The following is a 12053-nucleotide window of genomic DNA, read 5'->3' on the forward strand; positions in this document are numbered from 1 at the left end:
CCCTAGGCACGGACTCTCCCCTTCCCCTCCTTCGCATCCTTTTAGCTTCCCACTGCTCTGGGTCCGAGAGAGAAGGGGATCGAACGTGGAGGGGCGAGCGCCCCTAGATTATCCGGCATCCACATATTTTTACGGAGCCCTTGATTGTCCGAGGATCCCAGGCCTGAATCTTCCTTGAGGAAGACTCCGATTTCCCCCAGACAACTGTGCTCAGATTGGTGAGGGATTTGCAGCGTGCAGAAATGGCCAGAGTCCTTGAATTAGGACGTGGATGAAAGGTGCGTTTTGGGAGCAGAGTAGAGCACCGAGGCCAGAAAGACTGGGAGTGGAGGAAGGAAATGGAACAGCCCCTGCGTCCTTGGGAGGTTTAGAGCTGGCTGGGTAGCAAAATCAGCTCCATTTCACTATTTTTTTGAGGTGCTGGGCCTCCGACATGACCCAGCTACAGTCCAAGTACCTCTAACACGGCATGACCTCACTGACCTTTGGGCCTCAACGGAGATCCCTCAAGGGACCTCCTGGCTCATTTCCCAGGAGAACAGATGGATCCTCAGGCTAAGCACACCCCATTTTTTTTATTTATTTATTTTTTATTTTTTAGATCCTAGGAATACAAGGGTAAGCACACCCCATTTTTAAGGGCCAGCTTGAACCCTTCAGGTGGGGTAAGAAGAGTAGGCTCCCCACCTACCTCAGGCGACTCCCCATCTCAGTGCCTTCAAGCCAGTCTAAACTACAAGCCCAAGAAGTATTCATTCATTCATTCAACAAATATTTATGTATTTCTTGAGCATCTAGTAAGTGCCAGGCACTGTGCTGGGCACTTAGGAGTACACTGATGAACAAGACAAAAGTCTGTACCTTGGTCAAGTTTATATTCAAGTCAGGGAGATCAACAAACGTGCCAACAAATAACAAATCTTCAAGGTAATAAGTGCTATAAGTAAATTTTAAAAGGGCAAACTAGAATAATAGGATCTAGAAAAGGCTTTTTGAAAATGGACCATTACTTCTTAAATTTGGTTTTAGAAAATTTGGCCAAAAATCAGAGGGAATGCATTTCTCTCTTCCAGGCCCCCAAAATGATAAGTGGATTTTCTTTTTCTAAACCAGTGAGTGAAAAAAATTCAGAACTGAAAGTCAAATGTTTTTGGTCAAAATCATGAAAGACAAAGACTGAGGAGCTCTTCCAAATTAAGGGAGACCAAAAAGAGGTGACAGCTTTGGCGTCAAAAATTTAATGTGTGATCCTGGATGGGATCCAGGACCAGGAAAATAACTTTCTTTCTTTTATTATAAAGGACAGCAGTGGGACAATTGGCGAAATTTTAATGAGGTTTATAGCTTAGGTAATAACATTGTATCAGTGTATATTTCCTGATTTTTGATAACTGTACTGTCCTTGTGTAAGAGAATGTCCTAGGTAGAAATACACACCGAAGTACCTAAGAGTAAAGGGGCATTTTGTCTGCAACTTCTCCAAAACGGTTTAGAAAAAATATATTTGTTATGTGTAGAAAGATGATGATGAGGCATGCATGAGGTGAAGCTACATTGGAATTCTTTGCATTATTTTGCAATTTTTCTGTAAATCAAATTACTTTTGTTAAAAAGTCTTTTAGACTGGGCGCAGTGGCTCACGCCTGTAATCCTAGCACTCTGGGAGGCCAAGGCCGGTGGATTGCTCAAGCTCAGGAGTTCAAAACCAGCCTGAGCAAGAGCGAGACCCTGTCTCTACTATAAATAGAAATTAATTGGCCAACTAAACACACACACACATATATATATATATATGTATGTATATATATATATAAAATTAGCCAGGCATCGTGGCACATGCCTGTAGTCCCAGCTACTTGGGAGGCTGAGGCAGGAGGATCACTTGAGCCCAGGAGTTTGAGGTTGCTGTGAGAGAGGCTGACGCCACGGCACTCTAGCCCAGGCAACAGAGTGAGACTCTGTCTCAAAAAAATAAAAAAATAAAATAAAATAAAAAGGAAGGAATGATTTCTAGGACTGAGCATCTCTAAATGTTGTTAGAAACTACATGTTGAAATTATATGACATTTTTGTACAAAACCATCTTTTTTCTTTTTTTCTTTTTTTTCTTTTTTTTTGAGACAGAGGCTCACTCTGTCAGCCTGGCTAGAGTGCAGTGGCATCATCATTGCTCACTGCAACCTCAAACTCCTGAGCTCAAGCTGGAGTAGCTAGGACTACAGGTGCATGCCAGCATGCCCAGCTAATTTTTCTATTTTTTATGAAGAAAGGGGTCTTGCTCTTGCTCCAGCTGGTCTTGAACTCCTGACCTGGACTGATCCATCCTCCCGCCTCAGTCTCCCAGAGTGCTAGGATTACAGCCAGGAACCACTGCACCTGACCAAAACCACCTCTTTTTTTTTTTTTTTTTTTTTGAGACAGAGTCTCACTTTGTTGCCCAGGCTAGAGTGAGTGCCATGGCGTCAGCCTAGCTCACAGCAACCTCAAACTCCTGGCTCAAGCAATTCTTCTGCCTCAGCCTCCCAAGTAGCTGGGACTACAGGCATTCGCCACCATGCCCAGCTAATTTTTTGTATATATTAGTTGGCCAATTAATTTCTTTCTATTTATAGTAGAGACGGGGGTCTCACTCTTACTCAGGCTGGTTTTGAACTCCTGACCTCGAGCAATCCGCCCGCCTAAGTCTCCCAGAGAGCTAGGATTACAGGAGTGAGCCACCGCCCCCGGCCAAAACCACCTCTTTAGAAGGCAACACTGGCGGCATGGCTCCTGAAAAAAAAGAAAAAAGAAGTCAACACAGTGAGGGGAAAATGCAGGTTCTTGATCACATAACAAGGAACACTGTGTCCTAGCCTGGAGACCTCAGCAAAATTGTTACACAGTAGACTAAACAGGTACCAAGATAAACTTGCTTGAGTGCCTCAGCACTTTCTTGCCCTGAAAGTCAGCTCAAACTGGCACCGACTGCTTTGAAGCTGCTCTGGTTATCCTACTTAATTGCAATATGAAAATTTCCGCCTAGTGAAAAATTGTGTTATCATTAACACAACATGGGCTTATGACAGCATATGATGATGGTACTGTGCCCGCGTGGTAATATGTTTCACTGTGAACAAGCAAAGATACAATGTAAAACTTGTGTATTACTCATAGGAAAGGGATTTAAGGCAACATCACAGGGTGGGTAGATGGAGGTTTTGCTAGCAAGAAAGCTCCTGTGGAAGAAGTTTCTGTGCGGCCCAGGAGCAAGCCCCCTAGTAAGTAACCTCTAATAAACTCATCTAACTCATCACACTGGTCTTGTTTGAGTTATTCTTTGGTCTCTGGGTTCCCTCTCAGTTTGGGGGCAGTTTTTCTATACTGGCCTGGGATTTTCATGAAACACACAGCCTTTTCCTCATAATAGAGATGATGTGATCACCAAAACTTGATTTTTTATCCTTATAAAATAAAAATTGTAGGCTGGGTGCGGTGGCTCATGCCTGTGATCCTAGCACTCTGGGAGGCTGAGGCAGGTGGATTGCTCCAGGTCAGGAGTTCGAAACCAGCCTGAGCAAGAGTGAGACCCTGTCTCTACTATAAATAGAAAGAAATTAATTGGCCAACTAGTATATATAGAAAAAATTAGCCGGGCATGGTGGTGCATGCCTGTAGTCCCAGCTACTTGGGAGGCTGAGGCAGAAGGATTGCTTGAGCCCAGGAGTTTGAGGTTTCTGTGAGCTAGGCTGATGCCACGGCACTCACTCTAGCCTGGGCAACAAAGCAAGACTCTGTCTCAAAAAAAAAAGTTAAAAAAAAAGAAAGAAATTAATTGGCCAACTAATATATATAGAAAAAAATTAGCCAGGCATGGTGGCGCATGCCTGTAGTCCCGGCTACTCGGGAGGCTGAGGCAGCAGGATCGCTTGAGCTCAGGAGTTTGAGGTTGCTGTGAGCTAGGCTAACGCCACAGCACTCACTCTAGCCTGGGCAACAAAGCGAGACTCTGTCTCAAAAAAAATAAAAATAATAAAATAAATAAAAATAAAAATTGTGAAAATTTCTACTTTACTGAGGAATTGTTTTTTGAAAGACAGAGGTTTAGCAAAGTTCCTTTACTTCCTATTCAAATATAATAATATTGGCTGATAACCAGACATTATCCACACTGGTTTCTCAGCTCTGGTATGTAGAGAAAGTTCTCTTCTTAACTGGTGGACCCTTTCAGAGTTCTCAAAATATTTTCAAACCTCCTCCATCTTGGGAGAGACAAGCAAAACCATCAAATACAGTGGACACCACTGCTTTTCTCCTTTCAAGCAGCCATCATTGCCCTTTGACTCCTAAAATGATGACAGTGATGGCAGCTAACTTACAATGAGAGACGAGCTTCCTATATTCTCCAGCAAGTGTGCAAATATCCTTAAGACCTAGACATGTGAGGACTGAAGGGCTCCTCATACTTTCCTTCCCTCTGCCTGTAGCTTATATGCATTTTCTCTCCTGGTAGTAGAAAACCCAGGCCTTCAGAACTGAGCTCCCCCAGTGTCAGCTTATCAAGTTTGACTGTTCACAGATGAAAAAAGCTGTGTCGTAGGGAAAAAGTGAGGAAAATCCAGGACCCGCTTTTGCAAGGTTTTCCAAGGTCCCTGAACAGAATGAAGAGAAGCAGCCATATGAAAATCTGGGGAAAGAGCATTCCAGGCAGAAGAAATGTCAAGTGAAAAGGTGATGGGAACAAACCTGGTGTATTTGTTGAACAGTAAGAAAGCCAGCATTTCTGAAGTTTAGTGATGGAAGGAAAGATCACAGTGAAGTTGGATAGGTGTCCAAGGGCCAAATCATGTCATGTCTTGCTGCGCAGGGAGGCACATGGTCAGACTTAACATTCTAGAAGATGAGTCTGGTTGTGACCTGGAGAACAGATTTTAAGCAGATTTCAAGCAGAAGGCCAATGAGGAAGCCTTAAAGTTATCTGGAAGGGACAGGAAGGGCCTTGGACCACAGTGGAGCCAAGAAGGTAGAGTGAAGTAGGGGTTACCAAGAGTTATTTAGAAGATAAAGAAGGTCTGGACATAGGGCTGTGGGTGTGTGAGGAAAAGGGAGGGTCAAGGATGACTTAGATTTTGGGCTCTGACAGCTGGAGGTTTGGGACATTCTGCTTATAATAGGCTTCTTGTGCAGGGGACCCACTAGAAAGTAAAAACTGGGTAGTCACATTTCATGTAATGAATTAACAGTGAGTGAGCTGTCCTGTCATTTTCTATGACCTTGGTTCACAGAAGCCTGCCCTACAGAGAAGCTATTTCTAGCCTGCTCACTGAGTTTTAGAGCCAGCCAGTGAGCATAGGAGGTACTGATGATGGCCAGGTGTCCTTCCCCAGGTGGCCACTCACTCCAGGGGTGGGACTCACATGTCCTCACGTTGGAACTGGTAATAAAAGGACTTAAAAAAATGTTTTTATTATGGAAAAATTCAAACATATGTAAAAACAAAGAAAATAGTGTAATGAAGCCCTCCATTCTGCCCCAGCAATTATCAACACATGGAAACCTTGTTTCCCTTCCAACTCCCACTAGGTTATTTTGAAGCAAATCCTAGATATTATAAGTAATTCAAGTGGCCAGCTCTGCCCCGCCCACCGTGGTGGCTCACACCTGTAATCCTAGCACTCTGGGAGGCGGAGGTGGGTGGGATCCTTTCAGCGTCCTGAGTTCGAGACCAGCCTGAGCAAGAACATCACCCCGTCTCTACCGAAAAATACATAGAAAAAATTAGCCGGGCATGGTGGCACATGCCTGTAGTCCCAACTACTCAGGAGGCTGAAGTGAGAGGATCCCTTGAGCCAAGGAGTTTGAGGTTGCTGTGAGCTAGACTGACGCCACAGCACTCGCTCTAGCCTGGGCAACAAAGTGAGACTCTGTATTAAAAAAAAAAAAAATTATTTTGGGTATAAACCTAGGTGTGAAATTTCTGGGTCATGTGGCAAGTCTATGTTTAACTTTTTTTTCAAGCAACTGCCAAACTGTTTCCCAAAATGACTGTGCCATTCTCCATTCCCACCAGCAACGTATGAGGATTCCACTTTCTCCACATCTTTGCCAACACTTGTTACTTTTCTCTCCCTCCCTCCTTCCTTTTTTCTATTATAACCATCCTAGTGGAATATCTCATTGTGATTTTGATTTGCATTTCTGTAATGACTAATGATGTTGGACATATTTTCATGTATTTTTTCTTTTTTTTGAGACAGAGTCTCACTCTGTTGCCTGGGCCTCTGACTCCTGGGCTCAGGCGATCCTCCTGCCTCAGCCTCCCGAGTAGCTGTGACTACAGGCCTGTGCCACTACACCCAGCTAATTTTTAAATTTTTTTGTAGAGATACGTCTCGGTACTCTGTTTTATTTATTTATTTATATTTTATTTATTTATTTATTTTTGAGACAAAGTCTCACTGTGTTGCCCGGGCTAGAGTGAGTGCTATGGCATCAGCCTAGCTCACAGCAACCTCAAACTCCTGGGCTCCAGCAATCCTGCTGCCTCAGCCTCCCAAGTAGCTGGGACTATAGGCATGTGCTACCATGCCCGGCTAATTTTTTCTATATATTCTATATACATTAGTTGGCCAATTAATTTCTTTCTATTTATAGTAGAGACGGGTCTCGCTCTTGCTCAGGCTGGTTTTGAACTCCTGACCTTGAGCAATCTGCCCACTTCAGCTTCCCAGAGAGCTAGGACTACAGGCATGAGCCACCGCGCCTGGCCTGGTACTGTGTTTTAAAGTAACTTTAGGCCAGTGGAATGGCTCATACCTGTAATCCTAGCACCAAGACTAGCCTAGGCAACACAGTGAGATACCAAAAAAAAAAAAAAAAAAGAAAGAAAAAAAAAAAAAGAAGAAGAAGAAAAAATTAGCCAGACTTGGAAGGATCACTTGAACCCAGGAGTTCAAAGTTACAGTGAGGTATGATTGTACTGCTGCACTTGAGCATGGGAGACAGAGTGAGACACTGTCTCTAAAAATAAATTTTTGTACATAGCAACAAAATGATCCTTGAGTTGCTTTTTAATTTTAAAGTATGTCACTTTAAGTAATTCTTCTCTAGTGGGTTAAGTTACAAACTTATTTTACTATTAGGTTCAGTGGTTTCATTCTACTTTTGACTTTTATGAATTGTTTTTATTGTCTATATAGAAAATCTCAAAGAATCTACAAAAACTCCTGGAACTATTAATAATAAGCAAGTATAGCAAGGTCACCAGATATAAGGTCAATCTACAAAAGTCAACTGCCTTCCTAAATACCAGCAATGAACAATTAGATATTAAAAAAAAATTACAGGCCGGGCGCTGTGGCTCACGCCTGTAATCCTAGCTCTTGGGAGGCCGAGACGGGCGGATTGCTCAAGGTCAGGAGTTCAAAACCAGCCTGAGCAAGAGCAAGACCCCGTCTCTACTATAAAATAGAAAGAAATTAATTGGCCAACTGATATATATATAAAAAATCAGCCGGGCGTGGTGGCGCATGCCTGTAGTCCCAGCTACCTGGGAGGCTGAGGCAGAAGGATCACTCGAGCCCAGGAGTTTGAGGTTGCTGTGAGCTAGGCTGACGCCACGGCACTCACTCTAGCCTGGGCAACAAAGTGAGACTCTGTCTCAAAAAAAAAAAAAAAAAAAAAAAAAAAAAAAAAAAAATTACAATAGCACCAAAGAAAAGAAAATAAAGAATTACTTAGGTATAAATCTAACAAAATGTATACAGGATCTGTACGCAGAGAACTACACTGATGAAAGAAATCAAAGAAGATCTAAATATACAGAAAGACATATCATATTCATGGATTGGAAAATTCAATATTGCTAAGATGTCAATTTTTCCCAATTTGATCTCAATGAAATCCCAGTCAAAATCCCAACAAGCTATTTTGTACATAGCAACAAAATGATCCTAGAGTTTATATGGATTGCTTTTTAATATTAAATTGTTAATTTAATTTTGTTTTTAAATTATGTTGAACATTTACATGGCTCCAAAGTTGAAATCTACAAAATAAAATATATTTGGAGAAGTTAGGCCTCCATTCTGTCCTTCCTCCTGCCACTCCAGGTAAACCATTTTAATAGTTTTGGCTTACCCTTCCATTAAAAATAACACACACACACACACACACACACACACACACGCACACACACATGTTTGACAACAATTTTATAGCATGTTATAACTGAAAATAATTTTTTTTTATGAGACAAGGTCTTGCCATGTTGCCCAAGCTGGTCTCAATCTCTTGGGCTCAAGTGATTCTCCTGTCTCAGCCTCTCAAGCAAGATGAAAACTCTTTAATCTCCATGACCTGATTTGATCCTCACAACTCTCACAGGCAAGCTGGGTAGGAATAACCTACATGTTACATAATTTAAAAAGAGAAAGTTAAGCAACTGGCTAAAGTAACAACTAATATATGATACAGACTGGGATTCTAAAGGCTTTTCTGGAGCTACAGCCCATTGTCTGGACCCTAAATAACACCACTATGTCTGCCACTATGAAAAAGCAGCTAGGGAGCTGGCAGGAAAATAGGAAAGTAAGCGAAGAAAGTATCTTAAGAAGGAAGGATTAATTAACTGTGTTGAGTGCTGCTGAGATGCTGAATGCATTGTCTCTTAAACCTCACCCTCTATGAGGTAGACCCAGATAAGGAAGCTGAGGCACAGAGCAATATATTTATCTGTCTGAGGCCATAGAGTCTGTAATGGGTGACAAACCCAGTTGGACTTGAAAATCTGAGCTCCTTTTTTTCTTTTTTTGAGACAGAGTCTCATTCTCTTGCCCCGGCTAGAGTGCCATGGGGTCAGCCTAGCTCATAGCAACCTCAAACTCCTGGGTTCGAGCAATCCTGCCTCAGACTCCCAAGTAGCTGGGACTACAGGCGTGAACCACCACACCTGGCTAGTTTTTCTATTTTTAGTAGAGACCATGTCTCTACTCTTGCTCAGGCTGATTTCAAATTCTGAGGCTGAGCTCAAGCAATCCTCCCACCTTGGCCTCCCAGAATGCTAGGATTACAGGTGTGAGCCACCGCGTCTGGTATGATTTCCAACTTCAAAATGAAAAAATGAGAAAAAAAAATCACAAACAAACCTTGATGGCAACAGTATACAATGTCCCTTCAGTCTACCAGCTTTCAGCTTCTGGGCTGGTGCTGTCCAACAGAACTTTCTTTGATGATGAAAATATTATATATTGTCTCTGTCCAACATGGTAGCCAGCTAACACATTACATGTGGCTCATGGCTACCATATTGGGCAATGTGAACAGAGTGAAGTTATTTATTGATTTCTAAAATTTGAAAACTGTTAGAATGAAAAGAGGAGAAACATCACAGTACACTCTTCACAAGTGCTGCAGAACCACTCTGTGACTAGAGAACAACTCCATGTTCCCTGGTAACCATATTCACCGACCCAACTTCCCTTTCTAGCAAAATTTTCTAACTCACCCCAATGCTCTTCAGCTACCCAGACATGTCTCCTTCTTCTTTAAGCTAGGCTCTTGCCCACCCCATTGCTTTTGCTAAAGCCATTCTCACTAATTTCACAAATATTTATTGAACATATATTCCAGGAATTGTGCTGGATACTAGGAATATATATTTCCTACTCTCTAGTAGTCTAGTGAGGGACACACCAAGGGAACAACTAAACTCTGGTATTTTCAGTGTCATCCTGAGGAGACATAGGAAGGGTCTTCTCCCCAAGAAGCGAAGAGGAGTTTCTGAGTGAGTCCTGTGTGGTCTGGAAGGGCCAGCCAGGTAACCAAGAATTGGAAAGACCATCAAGCAATACCAGGGACGATGGCACAGACAGTAGAGACTGGGGTGAGTTTAGGCAACTGTAAAGGAGTCAGCATGGTTGTCATATGGGAGGTGAGGGGACATGGCTAAAGAATCAAGCAAGTTCCAGGTAGTAGTAGTAATAATAATAACAATGACTGAGTAATGATTCCCAGCCAGGCTCTGAACACTTAATCTGTAGTAAATAAATTAATAGTTATTAACCTTTATCATTTTAAAGATGGGGACATTGAGACACAGGAGGTTTTTAAAAAGTATCCTAAGCCGAGTGTGGTGGGTGGCTGCTGTAGTTTCAGCTACTGGGGAGGCAAAGCCGGGTGAGTGGATGGATTGCGTGAGGCCAGGACTTCCAGGCTGTAGTGCGTAATCATTGCGCCTGTGAATAGCCACTCTACTCCAGCCTGGGCAACACAGGGAAACCCCGTACCTAAAACAAAACAAAGACAAAAATCTAGCCCTAATTACACAGCTGATAAGTAGCAAAGCACATGTCCCTTGAGATCCCTGACAACCTGGTTCCAGAGCTCACATGCTTAACAGTACCACTCTATTGCTTGACTTTGGAGGTCAGCTAAGTAGTTAAGACTTAATCCCGAAAATGATGGACTACTAGCTTAAGCTCGTCCCCACGGGTCAAGGGGACAAGCACAGGCACCGCCCTTGCAGGTGTTCAGAATGGCAGGACAGTCCTTGGTTTCCAGGTCATGATCATTAGACCCCGGCCACCTGGCCGCACAGTGGTCAAGAGGAGACCTGTTCACCCCTGTGGCCGGCTGACCTCGTGGCGCAACGGTAGCGCGTCTGACTCCAGATCAGAAGGTTGCGTGTTCAAATCACGTCGGGGTCACTTTTTCTCTTAGGACTTTTATTTACTTACGCTTATTTTGGACTGTTTTCCAGCCCCAGCGTTCAGGTCAGAGAAGAAGCAGTATTTCTTAGAAGCCGAAAGGGAAGGGCTTCTGGTTCTAAGTCCCGAAGCCGCCCCGTCGGAGGATTCTAACACTCTCCAGTGGGTTTTTGCGGCGGATCCGAATACGGTAATTCTGGGTGAATATCCGGGCTCCTAAAGACAGGCGCAGCTCGAGACTGCTCAGCCCAGAGGGAAAAGGGTCGGGTAATCGCTCAGGCAAGGAGGTCTCTTGGTCTCCGGCTTCGCGGTGCTGGGCAGGCTCCTACCTAACGCTCTCCCATCGTGACAGAGGCGGCCCCCAGTCAGGAGTATGAGTTCAGGCCCCAGAGAAGAAACTGTGAGCCACTTTTCTGCAGACGAGGTGGCCGAGTGGTTAAGGCGATGGACTGCTAATCCATTGTGCTCTGCACGCGTGGGTTCGAATCCCATCCTCGTCGGCTTGCACTACGGTTTTGTAGTGTCAAAACTAGCATATTCTTGTTTCTCTCGGTCTGCCCCAGCCCCATTCAGCTTCCGTGTTTGGCACTCTTTCACTTCCCCAACGAAGTCCTTTGTCCCATCACATTTTCTAGTACAGCTTCAAATCAGAGGCCACTTTTACAGTCAGTCACCGACCATACAGCTGATTTGGCCAGAGAAATACGCTGCCATGGCCTTCACGGAAGGCGCCGTGGCTTAGTTGGTTAAAGCGCCTGTCTAGTAAACAGGAGATCCTGGGTTCGAATCCCAGCGGTGCCTCAGTACTTGCCCTGCTTTTGCATAGACCCTGCGATGAAAGTCACAGGGCTTTGCAGCATCTGGCCTACATAATTTCCCACGTTTCCAGCTATCCTCTTTCACGGAATCTGCCGGGTGACCTCAGGCATCTTGCGTTTCTGGTCGGGTGGGTGTTATGAACCTTTTGTACTTCCTGCACGTCATATTTGCTCCTGAACTTGCAACCAAGTGCCAAAGTCCCATCATCTGTGCTTGCCAGTATCGCGACCTGGCTGTCACTTGTCTAAATACTCAGTGAATCAGTTTTCGTATTCTACTTTCATGTCTTCTAGAATAGTTTTACCACTTAAAGATTCCCTCGAGATAGGGTGGAGCAGTATATATGCACTTACATGATTTCATATCCACCACTTATCCTCAACTGGCCGGTTAGCTCAGTTGGTTAGAGCGTGGTGCTAATAACGCCAAGGTCGCGGGTTCGATCCCCGTACGGGCCAGGAGTTCTCTTTTTAGAAAACTAGATGTTAATTTTTGGAGACAAAAAATGTAACTGGGGAAAGCTCTTGAAGCAATATTTCCGATCCTGGAACA

General features: G+C 43.8%; 4 non-coding genes across 4 annotated transcripts; all 4 read left to right on the top strand.

Annotated features, from left to right (window-relative positions):
- Window positions 1-10610: 10610 nt before the first annotated feature.
- Window positions 10611-10682, top strand: TRNAW-CCA (transfer RNA tryptophan (anticodon CCA)). The gene has a single exon. It is a non-coding gene; the product is annotated as a tRNA-Trp (tRNA).
- A 418-nt stretch (window positions 10683-11100) lies between these two features.
- TRNAS-GCU (transfer RNA serine (anticodon GCU)) lies at window positions 11101-11182 on the top strand. The gene has a single exon. It is a non-coding gene; the product is annotated as a tRNA-Ser (tRNA).
- Window positions 11183-11409: 227 nt separating this feature from the next.
- On the top strand, window positions 11410-11483 carry TRNAT-AGU (transfer RNA threonine (anticodon AGU)). Its single transcript has one exon. It is a non-coding gene; the product is annotated as a tRNA-Thr (tRNA).
- A 402-nt stretch (window positions 11484-11885) lies between these two features.
- Window positions 11886-11959, top strand: TRNAI-AAU (transfer RNA isoleucine (anticodon AAU)). Its single transcript has one exon. It is a non-coding gene; the product is annotated as a tRNA-Ile (tRNA).
- Window positions 11960-12053: the final 94 nt, after the last annotated feature.

Source organism: Microcebus murinus, chromosome 18 (genome assembly GCF_040939455.1).
Source record: "Microcebus murinus isolate Inina chromosome 18, M.murinus_Inina_mat1.0, whole genome shotgun sequence".
NCBI classification, from domain to species: Eukaryota; Metazoa; Chordata; class Mammalia; order Primates; family Cheirogaleidae; genus Microcebus; species Microcebus murinus.